We start from the raw sequence: 21,489 nt of genomic DNA on the forward strand, positions 1-21,489 counted from the left end.
ATCTAAGAATCTCTACAGAGAAGCAGGCAAACAGAATTCCCTGTCTGGCAAGTCTCTTTCTAATCACAAATTATTCCATTCAGTAGGCCAGAGAAGGCTAAGCCTCTCCTAACCCAGGCGATGGCCCCGCCGATGCTGCGCCCTCTCCCCCAAGCTAGCGGGAGCTCATCTCCAGCTGGAGGCAGGTGGCTGGGCCTGGGGGTGGAATTTAGTCTTCAGATTTATGTCCCTTCTCATCTGTTGTGTTCTTGCTATTCTGATGCTGTCTTCAATAATGCTGTCTTCCGTCTTCTATAATGATGCTTCCCAGGTAGCAATAATTCCTCACTTGTTGTACAGCTCTGTCATTTGCTGGAATGTTGCATGTTTGCCCAGGATCCTTGCATACCACCATAGTTATTGTCTTTAATCGTATTAGAGGAGCATAAACGCTGGCCTGAGCCTGAGTTTATTAGTGAGTTTGGGACAGCCAGTGCCTCACTTTGTGTTGAGCAGGAACTGGGAAGTCCAAAGGGATTTCTGGAAGCCTGGAAATCTCCAAAATGGATTCTTCATTATTTTTTGAAAGTGGTTTGACTCGCATTAATTGCAAGAGGCTATGGAGGAGTCATCTATTTCAGCTGTTTGCAGGCAATAATTTTTATATATTTTTGCCACTTTTGATATTCTTTGGAAAAAATATGTGCTTGGATGACTTCAGAGTTACTTCCTTTAAAAAAAAAAAAGAGAAATACACAGTTGATGCAGATGTCCTATTTCAAGTTGGTGGTATCCCTTTAAGACATGAAGCTGCACTGTATGGTGGTGTTTGGTAACTATCATGAATTCCATGTCTGAGAGAGCAGATTGAAATAGAGAGGTTTATACCAGGTGTTGGAGAGTTGCATTGTTTCATGGCATGTGTATGCCTGGAATCCCTGTACTGCTGCTTTAATGACACAAGGTAGCACCGATAGGGCAGAGCCTGGTGGGTTAGCACAGCTAAAAGGTGGTCCTGCGGCATGGATTTATTTTAACAACCTGCATGCCACAAAATGCTACCTGTTTTGTTCTAGACAAGTGGTTTTCAAACTGTGGGTTGTGACCTAGTATTGGATCGTGGCATGTAAGGCACTGGTTTGTGGCGGCTTGGATCGGTACCACCGACCAGGACATTAAAAGGCCTGTTGGTGGTGCTGCCTAGCTAAGGCAGGCTAGTTCCTACCTGTTCTGACACTGTGCTGCACCCCAGAAGCAGCCTGCAGCAGGTCCAGCTCCTAGGCGGGAGGGCCACAGGGCTCTGTGTGCTGCCCCTGCTCGAGCACTGGCTGGGGTGGGCAGTGCCTGCGGACAACAGCCACACAGAGCTGCTTGTGCGCCTCCTCCTAGGAGCCGTACCTGCTGCTGGCCACTTCCGGGGTACAGTGCAGTCTGCGGTACCAGGACAGGCGGGAAGCCTGCCTTAGCCCCCCCACTGCACTGCTGCCCGGGAGCTGCCCGAGGTAACTCCATGCCCCAACTACCTGCCCCAGCCCTGAGCCCCCTCAAACACCTCATCCCTGTCCCCACTCCAGAGCCTGTACCCCCAGCCCAGAGCCCTGCTCCCCTCCTGCTCCCCAACCCCCTGCCCCAGCCCAGAGCCCCCTTCCACTCCCTGAACTCTCATTCCTGACCCCACCCCACAGCCTTCACCCCTGCATCCCAACCCTCTGCCCCAGCCCTGAACCCCTCTCACACCCCAAACTCCTCATCCCCAGCTTTGTTGAGTCACGGCCATCAACAATTTTCTTCAACTGGGTCCCCAGAAAAAAAAAGTTTGAAAACCACTTCTTTACACTCTTGGTGTCAGTGAATGTGAGTTGTTGGTGAATCCAGCACAGAAGGCAGACGCGCTTTGACCTGTTTGTGACATTTGGGGAAAATAATGGCTGGGATTGTGGAATAATCACCAGTTGTCCCATTGGGACTGTGGTCATTCAGCAAAATTGTAAACGTGTTCCAGAAGATGATGTCCTAAACTGAGCAGATTATTATTATAGTGTCAGGATTTAGGAGTTCATTCTGTGCTTGGTAGCCCAAATGGGGCATCTTGAACAAGCCGAATGAACCAGGTATGAGGTTAGCTAACTTCTGGAAAACATACCATGAGGACCACTGTGGGTGTTGTCACAGTTACCTACAGGTTTATTTTGTAATTAAAAGGTGTTCTTGTTTTGTTGTCCAGGCTGAAAGAGTTTACTAACGGGACTTGCAAAATCAAACTGGTTTCTCAGGCTCCCATCCTGAAATGAGCCACACTCTGGGTGGGAACCTATTACAATACTGAAGCCATAGCTAGCACTAGTAGGTAAACCTAAATCAAACCCCTGGACATTCAGACAGTGGGAAGGGGTGGTCTGGTGCCAAAACTAGCCTAGATCTGATGTTTATAGCCAGCCCAGTCTCTCTAATGGGCTGAACTGAAACTTTGGAACCAAGCACACGAAGGGGATGGAGATAGAGTCAGAGTCATAGAATTTAAGGCCAGAAGGGACCCAGATCATCTAATCTAATCTAATCCCCAACAGCATTTAGCATTCGCACACCAAACCCAACAATTGAAATTAGACCAAGGTATTGCAGCCAACAAGAGACTAAACTATTGGTGCCACAGGCAGAAAATAGGATGCACTGAGGTATACCCCGAGGCACAGCCCAAGGCCTCTGCAATGGAAGGAAATTGATTAAGTGAGATTATACTCATACGATCCTGGGGCATGTGACCAGGAGAAGTGGATCTGCTAGAAGTTTTGTACCTCAGGCCCTTTTCTGGTAAGCATATCCTCTGCCTTCTACAACTGTTCTAAGCAATGCGACAGTTGGATAATTTAGGCCTGATGCTGCAGCCCTTACTTATTCTGAGTAGCACCTTGTTCTGTGAGTAATCAAAATCAATGCTCTTTGTGGAAGAAGGTACTATTCAGTGTGAACAAGGGCAACAGCACTGGGTTGTTAAAAAGCTGGGGCAGATCTGCCTTCTCTCTCTTCCCACAAAACAAGCACTGTTAACTGTTTTGCTTCCTAAACTACCAACGATCTTCCATGTGGTTCCTTTTCTGCCCCATTGCAAATACCTAATCAATCAACATCAATTACACAAGTTGGCAAACACAATAAGCACTGCACAGAAGGATCATAAATCCTCAAGCAGAGCCTACTCCCTAATTATTAAAGCTAGCTATTTAGCTCTAAAAATTGCCCATTAAACTTCAAAATAAATCATCCAACAGAGAAATGAAATAAAGGAGAAAGTTTAAGAACAGTTTGCCTCTGGAATAATTAACCATTGTTAGAAGGGTGTAAATATCCAGGTTGGGTAGCAAGTGTTTGGGATGGTGCACAGGGGTTTAATTAGGAATAATGGGATGAAATTAAGCAAAAAGAAAAGTCAGAAAATGTGTTCTACTTGTGAGACCTATTAGTGTATGAAGTATTAGTGAACTCTCCCAAAGGAATCTTGGAACCTACACTTCTTGGGACATTTAAAACTGGTGTGGACAGAGGACAAGAACACGCAGTATATCGTAGGGAACAATTCTGCATTGGAAGGTTGATAGCTTAGATGGACCTAATAGATCTTTTCCAGTTTTAATTTCCTCAATTGAGCAAAACTCCTACTGATTTCAATGGAAGATTGACCATTTTAAAGATCTCTGTGGTTTGATGTGATGGGTCTATAAAATGATGACATAGCTAATAAAGGGGGATCTTTAAAAATGTCAGCCCTTTCTAAAATTTTACATTGGCTTGGATTGATTGCCTCTTGTCCTCTCCCTTGTTCTGCTGCAGGTTGATCAATGATCTAATCTGGTGTGGCCAATGCTGCTGATATATTCCTAGTAGTGATGGTCATTTGTTAAATGATAGCTCATAGCTATGTATCCATGGTATTGCTTGGTCTGTGCTTTACCACAGAAAGTGCAGCTCAAAAAGCTGATGCATAGATAAAAAAGAAAAAAACACCACTCCAGTCATGGGTTTACTGAGCCGTCTCCTCTGAACTGGGTGATACCCAACGTTTGATTAATCATTTCGGCTGATCTGAAGCATGTTTATGACACTTTACATCAAACCATGATGCACTTGTTAGTAGAGTGATGCCTCAGTACTGACAGTGACAACTATCACCAATTACCAGCAGGCAGCTAGGCCTGTGACAACAACTTGCTCTGTCTTTAATAATTTTTCACTGTATTACTTTGTCATGTCATGTTGGTATTATATTGTCTCCCTCCGCATTATTTGCAGAAATGTAATGCAGATGACATACTTGTGATTTCTGAAACTTTCATCCCTTAATGAAAAATACACATTTCCATGTGCTTGTGCCACGAAGAGCCAGCATTTGTGTTCACATGTGGGAACAAAATTGGTAATTTATATTTATTATTATAAAACGCAAGGTTTTATATAATCAGTAATATGTTTTAAAGGAAGTGGAGTAAAAGAGAGGGCGAACCGGATTCTGATCTCAATTTTGTGGATGTAAGTCCAGAGTAACTGGGGTTACTTTGGATTTATGCAGGTGTTGCAGAGATCAGAATCTGATCCGCGAACAATTTAAAAAATAGATATAGAACTCCAATCATTTTCAAATTACTATTTTCAAACCACAAGGCAGATGCTTTTGCTACTGGATGGCAGGAATTTGGTTACTATCTTTGGGAATTTATGGAGGGGGAAAATAAACCTAAAGAGGGAATTAAGTTCTTATACATTTATTAGAACTATAATGGACCAAACCCTGCTTGCTTTACTCATTCCAGTAGTGCTCTTAAAATTGGTGGAGTAACATATAAGCAGATCAGGCTTGATCCCTTTAAGAGTTAACCAAAGAAAAAAGGAAAAGGAAAAGAATGAAAAAGCAACGAATTCCAACCCTACTCTGGTGTAAAATTTAACAAAAATGCAGGCAGCCTATGGTCTATCAGCTCCATTCACATTGACAACAGCAGGAGTTACTTTCATGGATCAACAATTGAAGTGTTTTCGTTAGACATGGATATGTGTACTATATAATGAAGATGATGCAGTGCCGAACTGTAGTCTGGCCTATGTACCTTTATGGCAATGTACGAATGAGTAAGAGAATCCTCATACTCCTGCATGGCCTTCCCAGCCCAGGGGCCCAGGTGCATATAAGTAACCTGTACCCAATATCCCTGCCCTTCCGGGGGGTGAGGAGTGGGCAGAGCACAGAAGAGCTTTGGCTCCACCCTTCCAATGCATTGGTCAGTGCAACTGATTTGGCTCAGGGGGCAATAATCTGCAACTGGTCTGAGTTAACTAGCTTGCTGGAGCAGGTGAGGAGCATGGAAAGGCAGGATTCCTTCCTTGAACTTCTGCTCTCATTCACTGTGCTTTAAAGGCCCCGTCTAGCCCTAAGTGTTGGTAACACAGTGATTCACTGGTCTGGAGAGAGAGGCAGCAGATAGGAAATATTTTTACACTGGAAACGTGCAACACTAACAGGCTATGAATTAAATACCCTTGAAATAGAAAGATGACATGTGCTCCATGAGGCCACACAGTCTTTGCTTAATATTAATGTGATTGTCAAAGTGTTTTAGGAGCTGCTGGAAACTCTCCATGTCGTTTCCTGAATACTATGCACACAGTCTAGTTGGCTCAAACAGTGGGCTTCCATTGGAGACTATGCCCCAGTTCTGCCGGTTAGAACATTTCTCCAGATAGCAGCCTAAATAATCTTCAGTTTAATTTCATCACACTATGGCACCCTGATCCTTTGTTCCTTGGGTCCTGCTTACTCAGTAGGAGTTCTGAGTGACAGTGGTGCAGGGTCAGGCCCCAGGCGTGTAAGGAACGGCTGCTTTGCCAAGCAAGCCACAAGCATGCATTACCATGAGGATGGAGCTACCTTATAGAACACCTTTCATGGTGAAGAAAATAAAAGAGAAACAGCTGCTCAGTCACATTAGGGTGACCATGTCAGTGCTTTTCAGACATGGAGAGAGCGCCCTTCCCTGTGTGAGTAAAGAAAGGAGAGACGGGAGAAAAAAGTAACCCTACTAATCCCAGATATCATGGTTAAGAAGACAGAAAACTCAGTGGTGTCTTCTGGCTGATCTAAAGTATCTGGAAGCCATAACTCTTCAGCTTAAAGTGATGCTTAATAAACCGCGAGATGAAGAAAAGGTAGCCTTGGTATTCTATCCCTGCATGAATGTGCCATAGAACTTTAGAGAATTTGGAACCACTTCAGAGGGCTGACGGCCTGCTAGGAATGGTGATTTGTGATCATTTGGCAACATCTTTCCTCCTTTGCCCTCATCAATATCTCTGTATATATAAATAGAGAGAGCACTGTATATTGTCAAGAAGTAAGGATATAAATGGTAGGTCTTTGCTGAAACACATACCTGTTCATTCAGTTTTGTGGCAGTGTTTAGTTATGCCTATTCTTTTCATTTGTTTATAAAGATGCTGGTGTTTGATTCTACACTCACTCATGTCAGCCCATCAAACATGTCTTTTGTGAGCTGTTCTGAAGGATTGTGGGTTTTCATAGTAGGTCAGAAACAAAATTATTTGGCGCTTGGGTGTCTAGCATTGTGACAAATTAGTAATATGAACTGTGTTTGGCTTTGCCTGTGTCCGAGTGTGTTGAGTTAGCCTTTGGTCTAAAGATAGGGAAGATGATTTAGTGCTTTGAGTGCTAGTCTGGGACTCAGAACACCTGGGTTCAATTCCTGCTCTTCCACAGACTTCCTATGTGACCTTGGCCAAGTCATTTAGTCTCTGTGCTTCTGTTCCCTGTCTGTAAAATGGGGATAATACCTACCTGACATGGGTTCTGTGAGAATAAATAGATTAAAGGTTGTGCATTGCTCAGATACTATGGTAAAGGGGGGCATATAAATATCTAAGATAATTTCTAGTTAATATCCCGTAGTGAAATATACAACATGTAGGAACTTGAGCTATCACATGGTATGTCCACACAGCAACTAGACACCTGCAGCTGGCCCATGCCGGCTGACTCAGGCTCACAGCGCTCAGGATGCGAGGCTGTTTCATTGCTGTGTAGACTTCCGATGGCTCTGGGATTCTGTGAGGGGGAGAGTCTTTGAATGAATTCTTCAAATATGGGCCTTAAACTGTGTTTAGTGAATTGTGCTGCTAGCCAATTAGAGGATTGGTGAAAAGTGGTAGCATAAGACTGGCTATAAATTTCTTCCTCCAGCGATCTGAGTCTTTTTCTCCCCTGGCTGCAACTTTACTGCCTATGCTAATTTTCTTCTTGCTGTGTCTCCTCTCCTTCCCTCCCTATTCCCCTGGACTCTCTATCCCAGCAGTTCTCAAACTTCATTGCACCATGACCACTTTCTGACAACAAAAATGACTACATGACCTTGCTGGGGGGGGGGGGGGGCGCAGAGCTGGAGTCCAAGACCCACTGTTCCGGGGCGAGGTGGGGCTGGAGCCAAAGTCCCAGCCCGACCATCAGGGGCTGAAGGCCTTGGGCTTTGGAGTCAGCAAAGAATCTAATGCAACCCCATTAAAATGAGGTCAGGACCTGCTTTGGGATCCCGACCCACAGTCTGAGAAGCTCTGTGAGTTTATCCCTTTTGATCTCTCCCTGGGAGTTTTCTACACCCTTGAGTCTCCCTCAGGGGGACCTGCTCTCTTTCTCTCTTGGGATCTCCACATTTTTCTCTCCTTTCTCCTGGGATGCTGCTCAGGGATGGGTGGTTTGTGTCTCTCCCCTTAATCCTCATCTCTTTCCCTTTCCCTCCCTCGGGCTTTCTCTTTGCCCCATCTCCTCTCAGCTCTCCACCTCTCCCCTCTAAATGTGCCCCTCGCGTCCTCCTCTCTCTGCATCACCCTCTGTTAATCTGCCCCTCAGCCCTCCTGTTCCCGCTGACTTTCCTCTGTCCCCCACTCCCTTTATTCGCTGTAGCTCTGCTCCCAGGCCCCTCTCCTCTCTGCCTGTCCCCCTACCCCCGCAACCCAGCCTCTCTCAGCCCAGGAGCCACCGATCTGCAGGAGTGTGCCTCACCTCCTGGAGAGGAAAGAGTTACTGAGGGCCCTGGTGCAAGGTGTCCAATATGAAACGGCTCCAGTGAGCAGGAGTTTTACGTGGGCAGCTTCTCCTTCGGAGGGGAGGAAGCTGTAGCTAGCTGCCTGGGTCTGGGTGCGCCGAGGCCAGGCAGCAGAGCGGGGACGGGGAGCAGCCGAGTGCCGGTTCCGGAGCCCCAGGAGGTGGATGGCGGGTGTTTCCCAGCCGGGGAAAGGCGGGCGTTGTAACTTCGCCATGGGCTGCCGGAGGCTCCGAGGGGGCAGGCAGCTGCTGCATGGAGTTTAAAGGGAGCCCTGCCTGGGGAGATGGAGCACTGACGGCCCCGGGGCGCACCTGGCCTGCCCGGGTCACCTGTCCCCCTGCCGGAGATCGATACAAAGTCTCACGCCTCTTTCCCTTCCCCCGCCCTATGCACCCCAAGAAACGGGGAGCGCGGGAACCCCGCCAACGCCAGTGGTTGCCTCGGGGGCTGCATGTTTTCTACCCACTTTGTGTGTGACCGGAGATTTCTCGTCTTGGGCGGAGAGAAATAAACCACCAACGCCCCCCCGGCCAGCAGCGACCTGGAGGGGGGCAGAGGGAGCCAGGGGGGAAAACCTGTAGCGGCCGAGGCGCCTGCTTGAAAGGTGAGTGCAGAGCCTGGGGCACCTCCCCCCCCCCCTTGCCAGGCTCCCGGGCGGGCGAGGGAAATGATCGCGATTAGCCGGCCCGGGGTAAGGTTTTATTGCATGGAAAGAATGGGATGGGGGGAACCCCCCCCGAACCTGCTGAGAGCGGCCGGGGTGTTGATTGTGCAGCTGTGTGCTGGTTTCTGACCAGTATTTGCTTCGATTAGCGTGGGGGGGTCGGTCGCAGGACTGCGTGGTGTAGGCTCAGCAAAGACCTTTCTCTGCAAGGCAGAGTGGGGGGTGTGAATAGACTATACCGAGCTCCATTTCCTATTCACCGTTCCCGTCTGCTGCTGGACAGCGGGCTCCTCCTGGGGGACCCGGACCGGTCGGCAGCCGGTTCATTAGGCGCAGAGAGGTTGCAGGCTGGAGGATTTTGCACCTGGCGGTTTACAGGGGGGGCCCTGGTGCGTGATGGGGGGCGTGGGGCGTCCAGCCCTGGCTGCTGGGGCTCCTCCAGCTAGTGTTGGATGCGCTGCCCCCCCTCCAAGAGTCTCGACAGAAGGTTGAGCTGAATATTCCCCCCCACCCCCCGGGATGGAAGCAGCAGAGGGGGGAGGGCGGCAGGGCTCAGCCGGGGCCGGTGACACAGCGGGCAGGTCGCAGCGTGGCTGCATGTTGGCTGCCTTGAGGGGGGCGCAAGTACCAGACCCGGGGGGGGGCGGTGCTTTGAACTTGCACCGTGTCTGGGTGGGGGCACCTTGCGCACACAGGTCACTGCATCCTAAGCAAGCACCGAGCGGCTCCAAAGCCTGCGGGGCGGGCAGCCCGTGGCCCGAGCGCCAGCTCAGCTCTTCGCCCTGGGGTAAGCTGGGCGCAATTAGCGCTTGTTACTCCCCCGGGCAACTGAATGTAGCTGTTGAGCAACAGGTCGTGCAGTCCCTGGGGGAGGAGGGCGGTAGGTCAGTGCTGCAGGTGGGCATGAGGAGGCTGCACTGAACTTAACGCAGTTAAAGAGCTACAGCTGTGCCACAGTGTGAAGGAAGCTGTGTGTGGACAGACCCAGAGATCGCTCCTACCTACCTCTATTTGGAATACACTGTGTTTGTGTTTATAGCAACTGTGAAACATGCCCCTTGGGGTACACACATTTCCTCTCTTTCTCTGTGCACACGTTATTTCTCCCATTCTCTGTGTATGTACATGTTCTATCACTCCCATTATTTTCAATAACAGTAACACAGACCTGCATCTGCTCTGAGTGTTGTGTGCATCCAGATGGGGGATAGATTTGGTGGTGGGCACACACACTCTCACAAGAGACAGAGAGGTACACAAGTTCTCGTTTAACAGCATCCCCCTAGTGTTCTGTTGTATTTTCCAAACACCCCCCAGCCCAAGAAAGAAGATACAGGGTTGTTTGGTAGCTGTGTAATACACACTCTGGAGGTAGGTATACATAGATGTACAGAGAGAATCAGAAAACACAGAGCTGTAATTTCCCCTCCATTTGAACACTCAGCTCCAAATTATCCCATGGAAGTCAGTGAATTCACACCATGGATGAATGTCCACTAATCTTAATGGCAGTAATCAAAAGGTGATGGTCCTACCAGGCATATGCACAGGTGTATTAATAGGTTTTATGTATTGAATCACACGTTGGTTCATTTTATTTTAAATATAATTTCAATCATTGAAAGATGATATGTAGTGATTACATCCTCATTTATCTATTAAAAGAGCAAAAGGAATACATTTAAGAAACCTCCCTCTTAGCTTTCTTGCTTTCTGAGGTCTTAAGCTGTATAGTATCATTTCAGCTGGCACTCATAAGCTATTCAAAGAAGTTTCTACTAACATTTTCCAGCATGTTGAAGCTGCATTTTTCTTAGTATTAGCTGCATAGTGTTTCAGTTCTTAATTGTGCACGGTGCAGGATTTTATTGTGGTGATGGTCATTTCTCTTTTGAAATTCGTAATGATACTGACTGCCTCAATGAGGAAACTGTAGTAGAATTTGATCCATTGTGGAAACAGCTGTCCAAGTTATCATTGGTCTAAATGATTTAGATCGATATTATCTATATATATCAGTGGTTCTCAAACTTTTGTATTGGTGACTCCTTTCACACAGCAAGCCTCTGAGTGCGACCCCCCCCTTATAAATTAAAAACACATTTTAAAATATTTAATACTATTTTAAATGCTGGAGGTAAAGCGGGGTTTGGGGGTGGAGGCTGACAGCTCGCGAACTCCCCCACATAATAACCTCGCGGCCCCCTGAGGGGTCACGACCCCCAGTTTGAGAATCCCTGATATATATGTATTAAAAAGAGGGAACGTGCCACATTATATTTATTGTGTTTATCAGGCTATTTAAAAAACTCCTAATGTAATTGGAAATGGGATTTCTCTGTTTTGCTGTAAAGCAGATGCACTGGATGCGATTGGTTATGGATTTGATTGACTAGGTTGCTTACATCATGTAGGTGGCTGACATCAAAATGACACTTTGTTTTAAGTCCAAAAGAACCATCTAAGCACTTATCTGCAATTAGACCACATATATGTGACATCTTAGTGCAAATAAAAGTCTCTGTAGTCCTCCCTCCCCCATATTGTTTTGTAATGAGCCTTTCATTGCAGGGATAATGTTTAGGTCACATTGGCTATGCTTTTACTTTGAATTAATGCTGATGTAAGCTTTCTTGACTTGAAATAATTTACTGTTCCAGTCTCATACAATAACCAATAGAAGTTCTACATTTCAGATATACTGGTTGCTTGGAATACAAATTCCACCAGGTGAGCACCCTGAAAGTTTTCATTTTAGAAAGACTGTCACAGCTGTTTCATGCTATGGTATTTCTGTGAAAGTTTGTTTATTTATTGCAGGAAACTTTTTATTACCTCCTGTGTGTGGCAGGAGAAGCTTTGATGTGACTGATTTACCCTTAGTCAAGTTTTCTATTTTATTTTAGATCCTGTACTCTTTTCCTTGGCATATGCACTGCACCTACTCAGCCAAATCTGCCCTGACATCCGTGAGGTAGCATGGGGTGTAAGTCAAGGAAAATTTCAAACCACACTGTACGTGGATCTGGCTGATGGTACATGTGGGCCAGATTTTCCTCATGCAAAATATCCACTTGCCGTAAGGACTGCAGGATTAGACCTCTCAGGGTGATCTCTGTCTTGCAAGGTGCTGAGTTTGCGTCCTGCATTTGACTTCATGTGTGACCCAGCCTGGGTGTGACTGGCAGCCCCTTATTAATTTCAGTAGTACAAGAAGAAGGCTCATAATAAAGTATGCTTCTTCATGCTGATGAATTACACTATAGTGCAGGGCTTTATAGAAACTGTATGTATTACGGAATCTCTGGCCTAAACTTACACTGCAAAAATTATATTCTGTTAAAGGTTCTAGTTGTATATTCAAACCTTATTTTTATATGGAATTCTGTTTTACTCCTTCCTCTCATATTACACAAGGCAAAGTTATCATCTCTCTCTTTCTCCACCCCCCCCCCCCGCCCCCTGTAATACACTTTAATATCATGCAGTCTTTGTCCAATTATAATGTGGTTCAGGATTACGCTGATGCATTTTATCTATGGGAGATCATTTTATGTGTGTGTGTACACACACACACACACGTTTAAATATATGCGTGCACATACACTCTCCTGTGGCCACTTCTTCTAGACTTTACATCAACAAAACCAATGCAAACTCAGTCCAAATAGATTTCAATGGCTGGTCCTCTGCTTCTAATCCATTCTCCGAAAAACCTTCCCCTCTAAGTTGTAATGCAAGGCAAAATCCTTCCTCTCGCCACCCCAAAATGTTCTAACTGGTAAGGCAGATGAAACATTGCTTAACAGGTGGCAAGATAACAGCACCTAGTTAGTATTTAGGTTTAATCTTCAACAATGATTTGTAAATGGAAAAAATAATGCCTCTGGAAAAATTGTTTGCATTAGCAATGCTAGTGTGCATCATTTTAGCCAGTTTCTGCACACATAACATTACTGAATCAGCATGAAATTTGGCTGACAAAATCTGTTAACAGATACAGAAGGACATGGGAACTCTTTTAGTATATCCTGGGATTGTGGAATGTCTTTTAGAATGTTTGTTTTATTCAATGGGATTGGGTTCTGGCAACTAAAGCAATTATTGTATGGATATTGTAAATAATATCAAATCCATTTTATATAGGAAGCAGTACAATGAAATGTACTTAGCTAGGGTATTAACTGGAGGAACTGCTATCTATAGACTGACTTTCTGAAGGTAGATACCCGCTGATTATACTTTGCATCTGTGAATTTGACTTTGTGCTGTAAGCAAGAAACTGTAGAAAACACAGGCTATTGTGTAACAGGACTTGGATTATCATTAATGTGATGCAATAGAAGAACTCCACTTTACATTATTACTTATAATTAAATGCATTCTGCTTTACTAAAAGCCTTAAAGGATTAAAATGTGATTTCGAATAAAGACACTAAACAATGATAATCAAAATCACACTGTTGATTTAGTCTTCTGAACCCGAAGTCCAGGAGTATGACATGAAAAATGTATAGAAATAATGAGGTGGTTTTAAAACACCCCTTTCATTCGCTGAACTTAATTTCTGTTTATGCACTCTTTGTGGGCATAGTTGTACATACCTTATTAGACCATAATAAAAGAAAATCTTAAACATCTGCACACTGCATACTGTCAGTAAGCCTGGTCTCATGGCTGTAGTATATGTACAGCATATCTCCTCTTTTCATAATAAGTGACAGTACTATTTAGTCTGGATCTGAGGTTTAGGATTCATGTCATTCGTTGCCTGCAGCCATATCACTTTGCGCTGTGATCCTATCAGCATAAATGGGAAACCTCCAAGGAGCACTGAGATGTTCCAGGGCATAGGGTTGATAATTTAGTAGTAGCTTCTCCTCTGAGCCAGGAGTTAACCAATGCCCCAAAGTGGTGTTAAGGAGTATTGTGTTGGTGGTGGTGCTGGGCCAGCCTCTGATTTAATCTCTCTGCCTCACTAAGTGCTTTCACCTTGGTATTTGAGGGCACTCATACAGTGGAGTGGCTCCAGATTTTCACAGATGTAATTCAGATAATCTGGCTCTCTATCTTTCAGGTCAGGCCGAAACAGAAGATGTGATCACTTATGGTCATTAAGGATCCCATGGTATTTTTTACAAGATTAAGGAGGGCCATTCCCCTCAACATCAAAAAATGTGGGTCAGAGTGTGTGGCATGTTCCCGCACAAAAAGTATTCATTCAAAACACTCAGAGTATCTTGGAATCCACTTCTTTGGTGTACACAACTTTGTCGTCACCTCACTTAATGATCACTTTGCTAATCAGTTGCTTTCAGTAATAAGAGTGAGAGGGACAATAGGTCTGTTTGAAATGTAGATAACTTTGGGACTAAGATGAATGACATTCCTTGAAATGAAGGACAGTTGAGTGATATGATGCCCTTGGTATCCTGGCCAAAATCCAGTTCAGGTCATTACATTCTGACCTGAATTCCACCTAGATATGGAAACAATTGTATAGTGTATTTAATTTGTCTTAACTTCCTGCCCATGGCCCTAATCGTGCAAAGAGATCACTGTGGTGGGACTCTCATTGCAGTCAATGGGATTAAGTCAGTAGGATGCTGTGAGGGTGGACCTTTATGCCTGTACTGAAACTTTTTCAAGTCAATGAGCTTTTGCCCATGTTTCTTTGTTGGCAGTGTTGGGGCCTTTAAACTGTCATATAGACTTGATGAGCACTTTTAAATGACTGCCTAGTCTTACAAAACCTTACTACTAAGGTAACTACTTCTTGTTCATGCAGATAATTCCGTTGACTTCAGTTCGGGACAACTAATGGGCACAATCTCTCCCATTTAAGTTAATTGGCATTTTGGCATTTTGCCATTGACTTCAGTAATGATGGCAGCATGTGGGTAAGGTTTGCTTCTGTGAGTATGTATTTGAAGGACCAGGCCTTGTACAATGAGTTTGTTAGCTTTCTGAAGCATTTCGGGAGCTATCTAGATGAACGATGCTATAAAAATATCAGATTGATGTGTATGTGTTGATACACATTGCCCCATTTTATAGAATTCCTTGATCTTACATATTCTGTTTTGTCTCCTTCTAAAAACTATAATTTAAGAGAAATGCCTTCATATTAGTTTTCTGCATAGTATGATATCCTCCAGGGCAATAATCTACTCTGAAGCATTATCAACATGTCAACTGTTATGTAAATGAGATTCCAAATAGTTAATTGACCCTGCTAAGTATACAATTATGAGCAAGAAAGCACAGAGTTAAGCCCAGGAAAAACAACGAAATGAAGTCTACACAACTGTTTTCAATTATTCAGTCTCAGTGATTCTTTTTATATTTCAAGAAGCGACATGAAAATCTCTCTGGAGCTAACTTGTTTACAGAGCACCAGCAGGTTTAAAGCACTGCCAGCATCAGACTTCTCTCTTGTACATTTCCTTCAAATAAATACTGAATGAAAAGATAAGAATCCTGTAATTTGGCCATCGAAAGAGCTAAACACTATGCTTCAGCAGGAAATTATCATTTCAAAATCTCGGGACAGCTTTGTGACAATCTTCCAAAGAGCAGTACCCTGAGAGGAAAGAACTGCATAATTTCTAAAGAATTTTAGCACTTTACTATGGAGTCTGATTTTCCCATAATTATCACTTATGCTTTTAGGCCCTGATTCAGCGAAGCACTTATGCAAGTGCTGTAGTTTGACTGAAATCATTAGGACTTAAGCATGTACTTAAGTACGTTGTTGAATTGGGTACTAAATGCATAAATCCTATTGACTTCTATGGAATTGCTTTGCTGAACTGGGGCCATAGGCATTAATCCTGAAATCTTCTCCATGCCATGCAGAGTTCATTGTACGATCAAAACATAAATATATATTCTTCCCCTTAACCTGCTCAGTGCTTCGGTACTATGGTAACTGGTGTTATATATATAAATGCCACAGATGGACAGGTAGTCCTTAGCTCTTTTCCTTTAGGTGGACATTATGACAACCTTAGATAGTGGTGTAAAAAATCTAATATTAATGTTTTAAAATCCTCTGCATACCATAGTCTGAAAGCACCCTCTTAACGCATCTGCAAGATCTCCTGTAATAATAAATAGACGTACAATTTTGGAAAAGTGTTGCTATTGAATATAAGCCTAGGTCAAATGTCCTGGTCTGATGAATCTGGGACTTTGGAAGTCTACACCTACACCCTAATTTAAGGACTGGCCACTTTCTCTACAATGTACTCAACCAAAAGCCTAGATCCTAACGCCCCATGACTTTGAAACTTAGATCTGCATTTGAATTATCACATTTCATCTCTAGATATTCCACTTTTATAATTTCCTTCCCTGTTCTACTACTTTCTATCTCATTTATGATATTTGCATGGCCCCCAATTACCATAACATGTAGACAACTTCAGTAAGAGTTACCTGCTGTCGCTTTTAGAACTGAAACCATGCAAGCTGCTCAATAGCTTCCTTTCAGGAAGGGGGGTGGGGAATATCACTAGAGTAATTAATTCAGAATATTAACTGAAGTAATTAATTGTCCTATTATTAAAATTAAATGTTTTGGCTCTCTACTAACAATACCCAATCAACCCTGAGGCTATTTGTAATGCCATGTTGTTTTGTTAAATCTGTTGTAAAAATTCTTCGTTATTGATGTGTTTCCATCTATTATTACTCAGCTATGATATGAATAATAACTATTATGAATAATAACTTGTGTGTATATATATATGTTTTTTAAAATTGAGGCTTTTTGTTCAGTATACTATAGTGCAGATAGGGAATGCTTTGAATTCATTTCTTCAGCTCTGCTATAACTGTTTGAAATGAAGGCAATGGGACATAGGAAAATGAACTGAAACATGCTGGGGAAAAGAGTCCTTACAATACTTGTGATAAACAAACCCACAGCAGCCATATCCTCTGTTATCAGTGGAAGACAAGGTCTTTAAACAGATTAAGAGAAGACGTACAAATGTATAATTGGAGACTTAAAGATGCACAAGTGACATTTCCTTGCTACTTTGATGTTCTCTTAGGAAAATCTTTGAAATATCATTTTTTCTTACTGCTAATAACAATCTTCTTATTCCATGTTGTCAATTAGTTCTGTATCATCTTATTGTGTCAACATTCTACCCTTTCTCTAGGCCCTGATCCTTCAATAAGCTCTGCGTGGGCCAAAAAAGTGAGATAAATTACTCCAGAAAGAGACAGATCTCAGATTTTTTGGACTTAACAGTAAAGATCCTCAGAGTGCTTGCTGGCATAAGAGTGTTGAACAAACAAAGAGGATAGTGCGAAGACTCTATTGCACTGGTGACCTTTGATGGCCCCATTTGTTCACTTAGACATTATCGCTGTTGATTTTGTTCAGTTCTCCGTACACCAAGTGCTCTGCTGGTGAGGGGGAAATTGCTGATTGCTAGATGAGAGGAAAGAGAAACAGCGATGACTGCCACTGCATGCCGATAAGGGGGAAACCAGTAAGTAATTGCAGGGCATGGATTCAGAGAGATCTCTGCTGGCATCGTCATTTATTAGCAGAGTAACCTGCTTTGGGGAAACACATCATAGAATGTGAGTGTTGGAAGGGACCTCAGGAGGTCCTCTAGTCCAGTCCCCTGCTCAAAGCAAGGCCAATCCCCAGACAGATATTTGCCCCAGATCCCTAAATGGCCCCCTCGAGGACTGAACTGACAACCCTGGGTTTAGCAGGCCAATGCTCAAACCACTGAGCTAGGCCTCCCCACAGTATAACATTTAAGTTCTTTCGTAGTAGATGTTCCGACCTGGGCATTTATACTGTGTTAATAGGTGTGGTATCTTCTTAGATTCATAGAGTTTAATTCCAGAAGAGAGCATTAGGTCACTTATGGTATGTCTACACAGCGAAGAAAAACCCATGGCTGGCCTGTGGGGCTCAGGCTGCGGGACTGTTGCATTTCTGGGTAGAATTCTGGGCTCGGGCTGGAGCCTGGGCTCTAGGATGCTGAGAGGTGTGTGGGGTCTACACAGCAATGAAACAGCCCCGCAGCCTAAGCCACGCAAACCTGGGTCAGCTGATATGGGGCAGCCATGGATTTTTCTTCCATGTGTAGACAAAGTTGTAGTGTGACCACCTTTATAATTCCAGCCATTAAATTTAACCCAGTGACCCCTCTATTGAGCCCAATAATTTGAGTCTGGCTAAAGACTATCTTCCAGAAAGGCATCCAGTCTTGATTTTAAGACATCAAGAGACAGAGAATCTACCACTTCCTTTGGTAGTTTATTCCAGTGGTTAATGACCCTGACTGTTAAAGATTTGTGCCCTCATTTCTTATTTGAATTAGTCTGGCTTCAGTTTTCAACCTTTAGTTTTCTGCAAGATTAAAGAGTTCTTTACTACCTGGTATTTTCTGCCTATGAAGGTACAGATACATTGTAATCAAGTCACTTTCCAATCTTCTTTTTTATAAGCTAAACAGATTGAGCTCTTTGTCTCTCACTATATGGCATTTTCTGCCACCCTCAAATAATTTTTCTCTCTTTTCTGTACCCTTAGCAACTACATCTACTCCTTCTGCTTTTCTACTCATACATTTCCAGTAGTCCATGCTTCCGATCCCACTGTAGAGGCCAACACTGGACTTCACTGAAATATCTCGCACTCTGAAGCTTACTTGGATGGAGACATCCCAGAGTGCGCTGCAAGCCAGACTTGGAGGAAACAATCCCTAGGGCCCAGCAAACAGGCTGAGACTAGAGAAGGTTGGAAAAAGGAATTTTTCCTGTAGAATTTTTTTTTTTTTGCTGGCATAAGCATTGGATCAAAACCTAAAAGCACAGGCCTTTACTCAGGGTTGGCTTTAGGCCGATTTCCCCGATTCCCCTGAATTGGGCCCCACGCCTAAGAGGGCCCCATGCCCTAAAGAAGAGCACCTAACTTAGGTCCCTTTTTAATTTTTACTCACCTGGCGGCACTCTGGGTCTTCGGCGGCACTTTGGTGGTGGGTCCTTCATTCGCTCAGGGTCTTTGGCGGCATTTCGGCGGCGGGTCCTCACTGCTGTGGAGGACCCGGAGCACCGCAGGGTGAGTCATCCCTGCCGGGGCCCCATCAAAACAATTCAAATCTGGCCCCGCACTTCCTAAAGCCGACCCTGCCTTTACTACTTGATGGGACATTAGAAGGGGAGGTCTCCGAGTTATTACCGAGAATTCTTTCCCAGGTGTCTAATTGATAGGTCTTGCCCACATGCTCAGGGTCCAACAGATTGCCATATTTGGCGTCAGGAAGGAATTTCCCTCAGATTAGAAACCCTTTTTTTTTCTTTTCTTAATAATTTGAGGATTTCAGTAACACAGCCAGAGGTTACAGGTCAATTACAAAAGTGGATGGGCAAGGTTCTGAGGCCTGCAATGTACGGGAGGTCAGACTAGATGATCATGATGGTCCCTTCTGACCTTAGAGTCTGAGAATCAATAGCTAAAGGATTTACTCCAGTAGGCCCCAATCCTGCAAAGGCTTAACACTTAACTTTACTCATGTGAGTAGTTTCACTGAAGTCAGCGGTAGTACCTGTATTTACAGGGCTGGGGTCTTAGTAGATAGCTCTAAAAGTCTCTTCTCCTTTAGCTAGCTCACCCACTAGAAGGGGACTTAGCATTTAACCAGCTTATTACGTGTGTGTGTGTGTTTTTCAGTTCATACACCCTTGGTCCAGTATGAACCAGTATTAATTATGTCAGAGTCTCCTGCAGTAAACTGCATATGCACTGGTTATAACACCTGTTAACTAATACTTGGAAATTCAGACTTGTATTTACATGTTCACAAGTATGCATAATGAGCTTGCATTATAGTCCATGGAAATTTGGCTCTTAATTAAAAAAAAAAATGGAAAGAACAGTTTGCGTTGCCTGTACCAATGTAGCAGGGAAATCCATTTGTACAGCCTAGGATTCAAAGATATGTAATCTCTTTGGTATTTTGTCCTGTGTACTTGTAAAGTGTAAGTTCACTGCATGTTGGCTGTTCAGCTCAGAGCATGTCTTGCTACTTGTTACAAAAGTGATGACTGTGTAACAGCCTCTCTCAAACATTTATGATGCAAACACAATACAGTGTAATAAGCATTTCTTGTTGTTATTTCATTATTGTCTTTCCCACTGGGTTGCCTTGTGATCCATGAGCTATTGAGAAGGGCTGTAAGCAGGCGAAGTCCCCACCCTTTGCTGCTCATAATATATACACACTCTATATAACTCCAACTTACCCCCTCCACTCCTTCCTGGCATCTTGGCTTTGTTGATAACTTAAATAGCAGCAAAAATATAAACTTCATTCTAGGTTTTCTCCCTAAGATTATCTATTCTTACAGCTTTCCCTGTAAGACCTCTTCTATCCCAGACCTTATTTCCCTCTGCTCCAGAGACCCCAAATTCTCTTATAGCCTGTTTGGAGCTATAACAAGACCCACCTACCAGCATAAGTGAGCTCTAATTCTTGTTTATCTTTATACACTTGAGGTGTAGGAGATTAAAAAGATCTCTGCATTCCTATGCAGGGTCCTAGAATCTGGCTCACTGTTAGAAGAGCCAATCAGGCACTCCTGATATGCCTGTTAATGCGCCGAATATATTTTCTGTTGCTGTACTGAGACTTTTTGGGTCCTTCCAAGTTCTTTGCAGCTGGATCCAGTATTGAAATGTAAGGAAAGCCAACTCTATGCCCAATAGGAGACATGCAAAAAGAAAAAATACACAGTCAGCAACAGCAAATCCAAGTACTAATGCACAAGGTCAAGTAATACTCTGGCTAATGGAGGGGTGTTGCCAAAAGCGCATGTATGCAACAAGTTGCTGACTCCCATTAAATATATTGGCTACAGTGGGAAAGATGTGGATTAACTCCAGAACAATTGCTCAGATGAAGGAGAGCATGGCTAAAGATGGCTCTCTGATTATTGCCTCTTCCATGGTGTGATGTGTCTGTTTAAACCTGCAGTAACTAGGGCAGAATGAGGAAGACAGTGAGGAATATTTGGAAGGACAACTGTCTCGCCTGGCTGACACGCTCAGAAGATGGAGGGTGAAATTATTCAAGATATGTCCTGTTGATGCACAACAGCCTATCTGTGTTTTATTCTGATCTTTCCTCAGGGCCAAGTTAGAAGCTCAATTATTAGCCTGATTCATATATATACCTAAGGATGTATCAGCAATCTTTCAACTCCGTGGGAGATGGGTAAAGTGCCAGAGATCTCTCTATTTGCCTCAGTTACTGTACTTGACCCTTCCTCCAATTTTGTTCAACTCAGCTCCACTACTTAATTTGGTGAATCTTTGCAAAAGAGCTTATAAGAGGAGCAAAGGGTGCTTTATAGCTCATAAATTTGTTTCCCTACAATCTAATCATTTTGTGGTCGGTCTTTCTTTCTATTCTTTGCTTGCACATCTTCATATGGAAGGTACTTGAGGAAATCACTGGCAATCATATATTGCTGAACATAATGAAGAATTTAATAAGAAATGTTGCATATTTTGGTAGCCATCACATATCTGCCAGTATAGTTTCAGGGTAAATTTGAGCAATCTGTTGGCCAGAGCCACTTAAATGATCCTAATCCTGCAGTGCAATCCTTCAAATGCACTTAATTTCTAGTTAAAAGAAAGTTTCCAGTTTAACAATCAGATGAATTTTCAGTAATATCTGAAACTCTTTTTTTTCAAACACACCA

General features: G+C 43.8%; 1 protein-coding gene across 2 annotated transcripts in view; it reads left to right on the forward strand.

Moving 5' to 3' along the window:
• The window catches only part of CALN1 (calneuron 1), a 233,342-nt gene that overhangs the window by 46,829 nt on the left and 165,024 nt on the right, over positions 1–21,489 (forward strand). The window contains exon 1 of one of the 2 annotated variants that reach the window (XM_030536901.1): positions 8,074–8,685. The exons of the other annotated variant lie outside the window; for it this stretch is intronic. The gene's annotated coding sequence lies outside the window, so the exon portion shown is untranslated. Of the gene's footprint in view, positions 1–8,073; positions 8,686–21,489 lie in introns of those variants that run through there. 2 annotated transcript variants of the gene reach the window in all.

This window comes from Gopherus evgoodei, chromosome 17, assembly GCF_007399415.2.
Source record: "Gopherus evgoodei ecotype Sinaloan lineage chromosome 17, rGopEvg1_v1.p, whole genome shotgun sequence".
Classification (NCBI taxonomy): domain Eukaryota; kingdom Metazoa; phylum Chordata; order Testudines; family Testudinidae; genus Gopherus; species Gopherus evgoodei.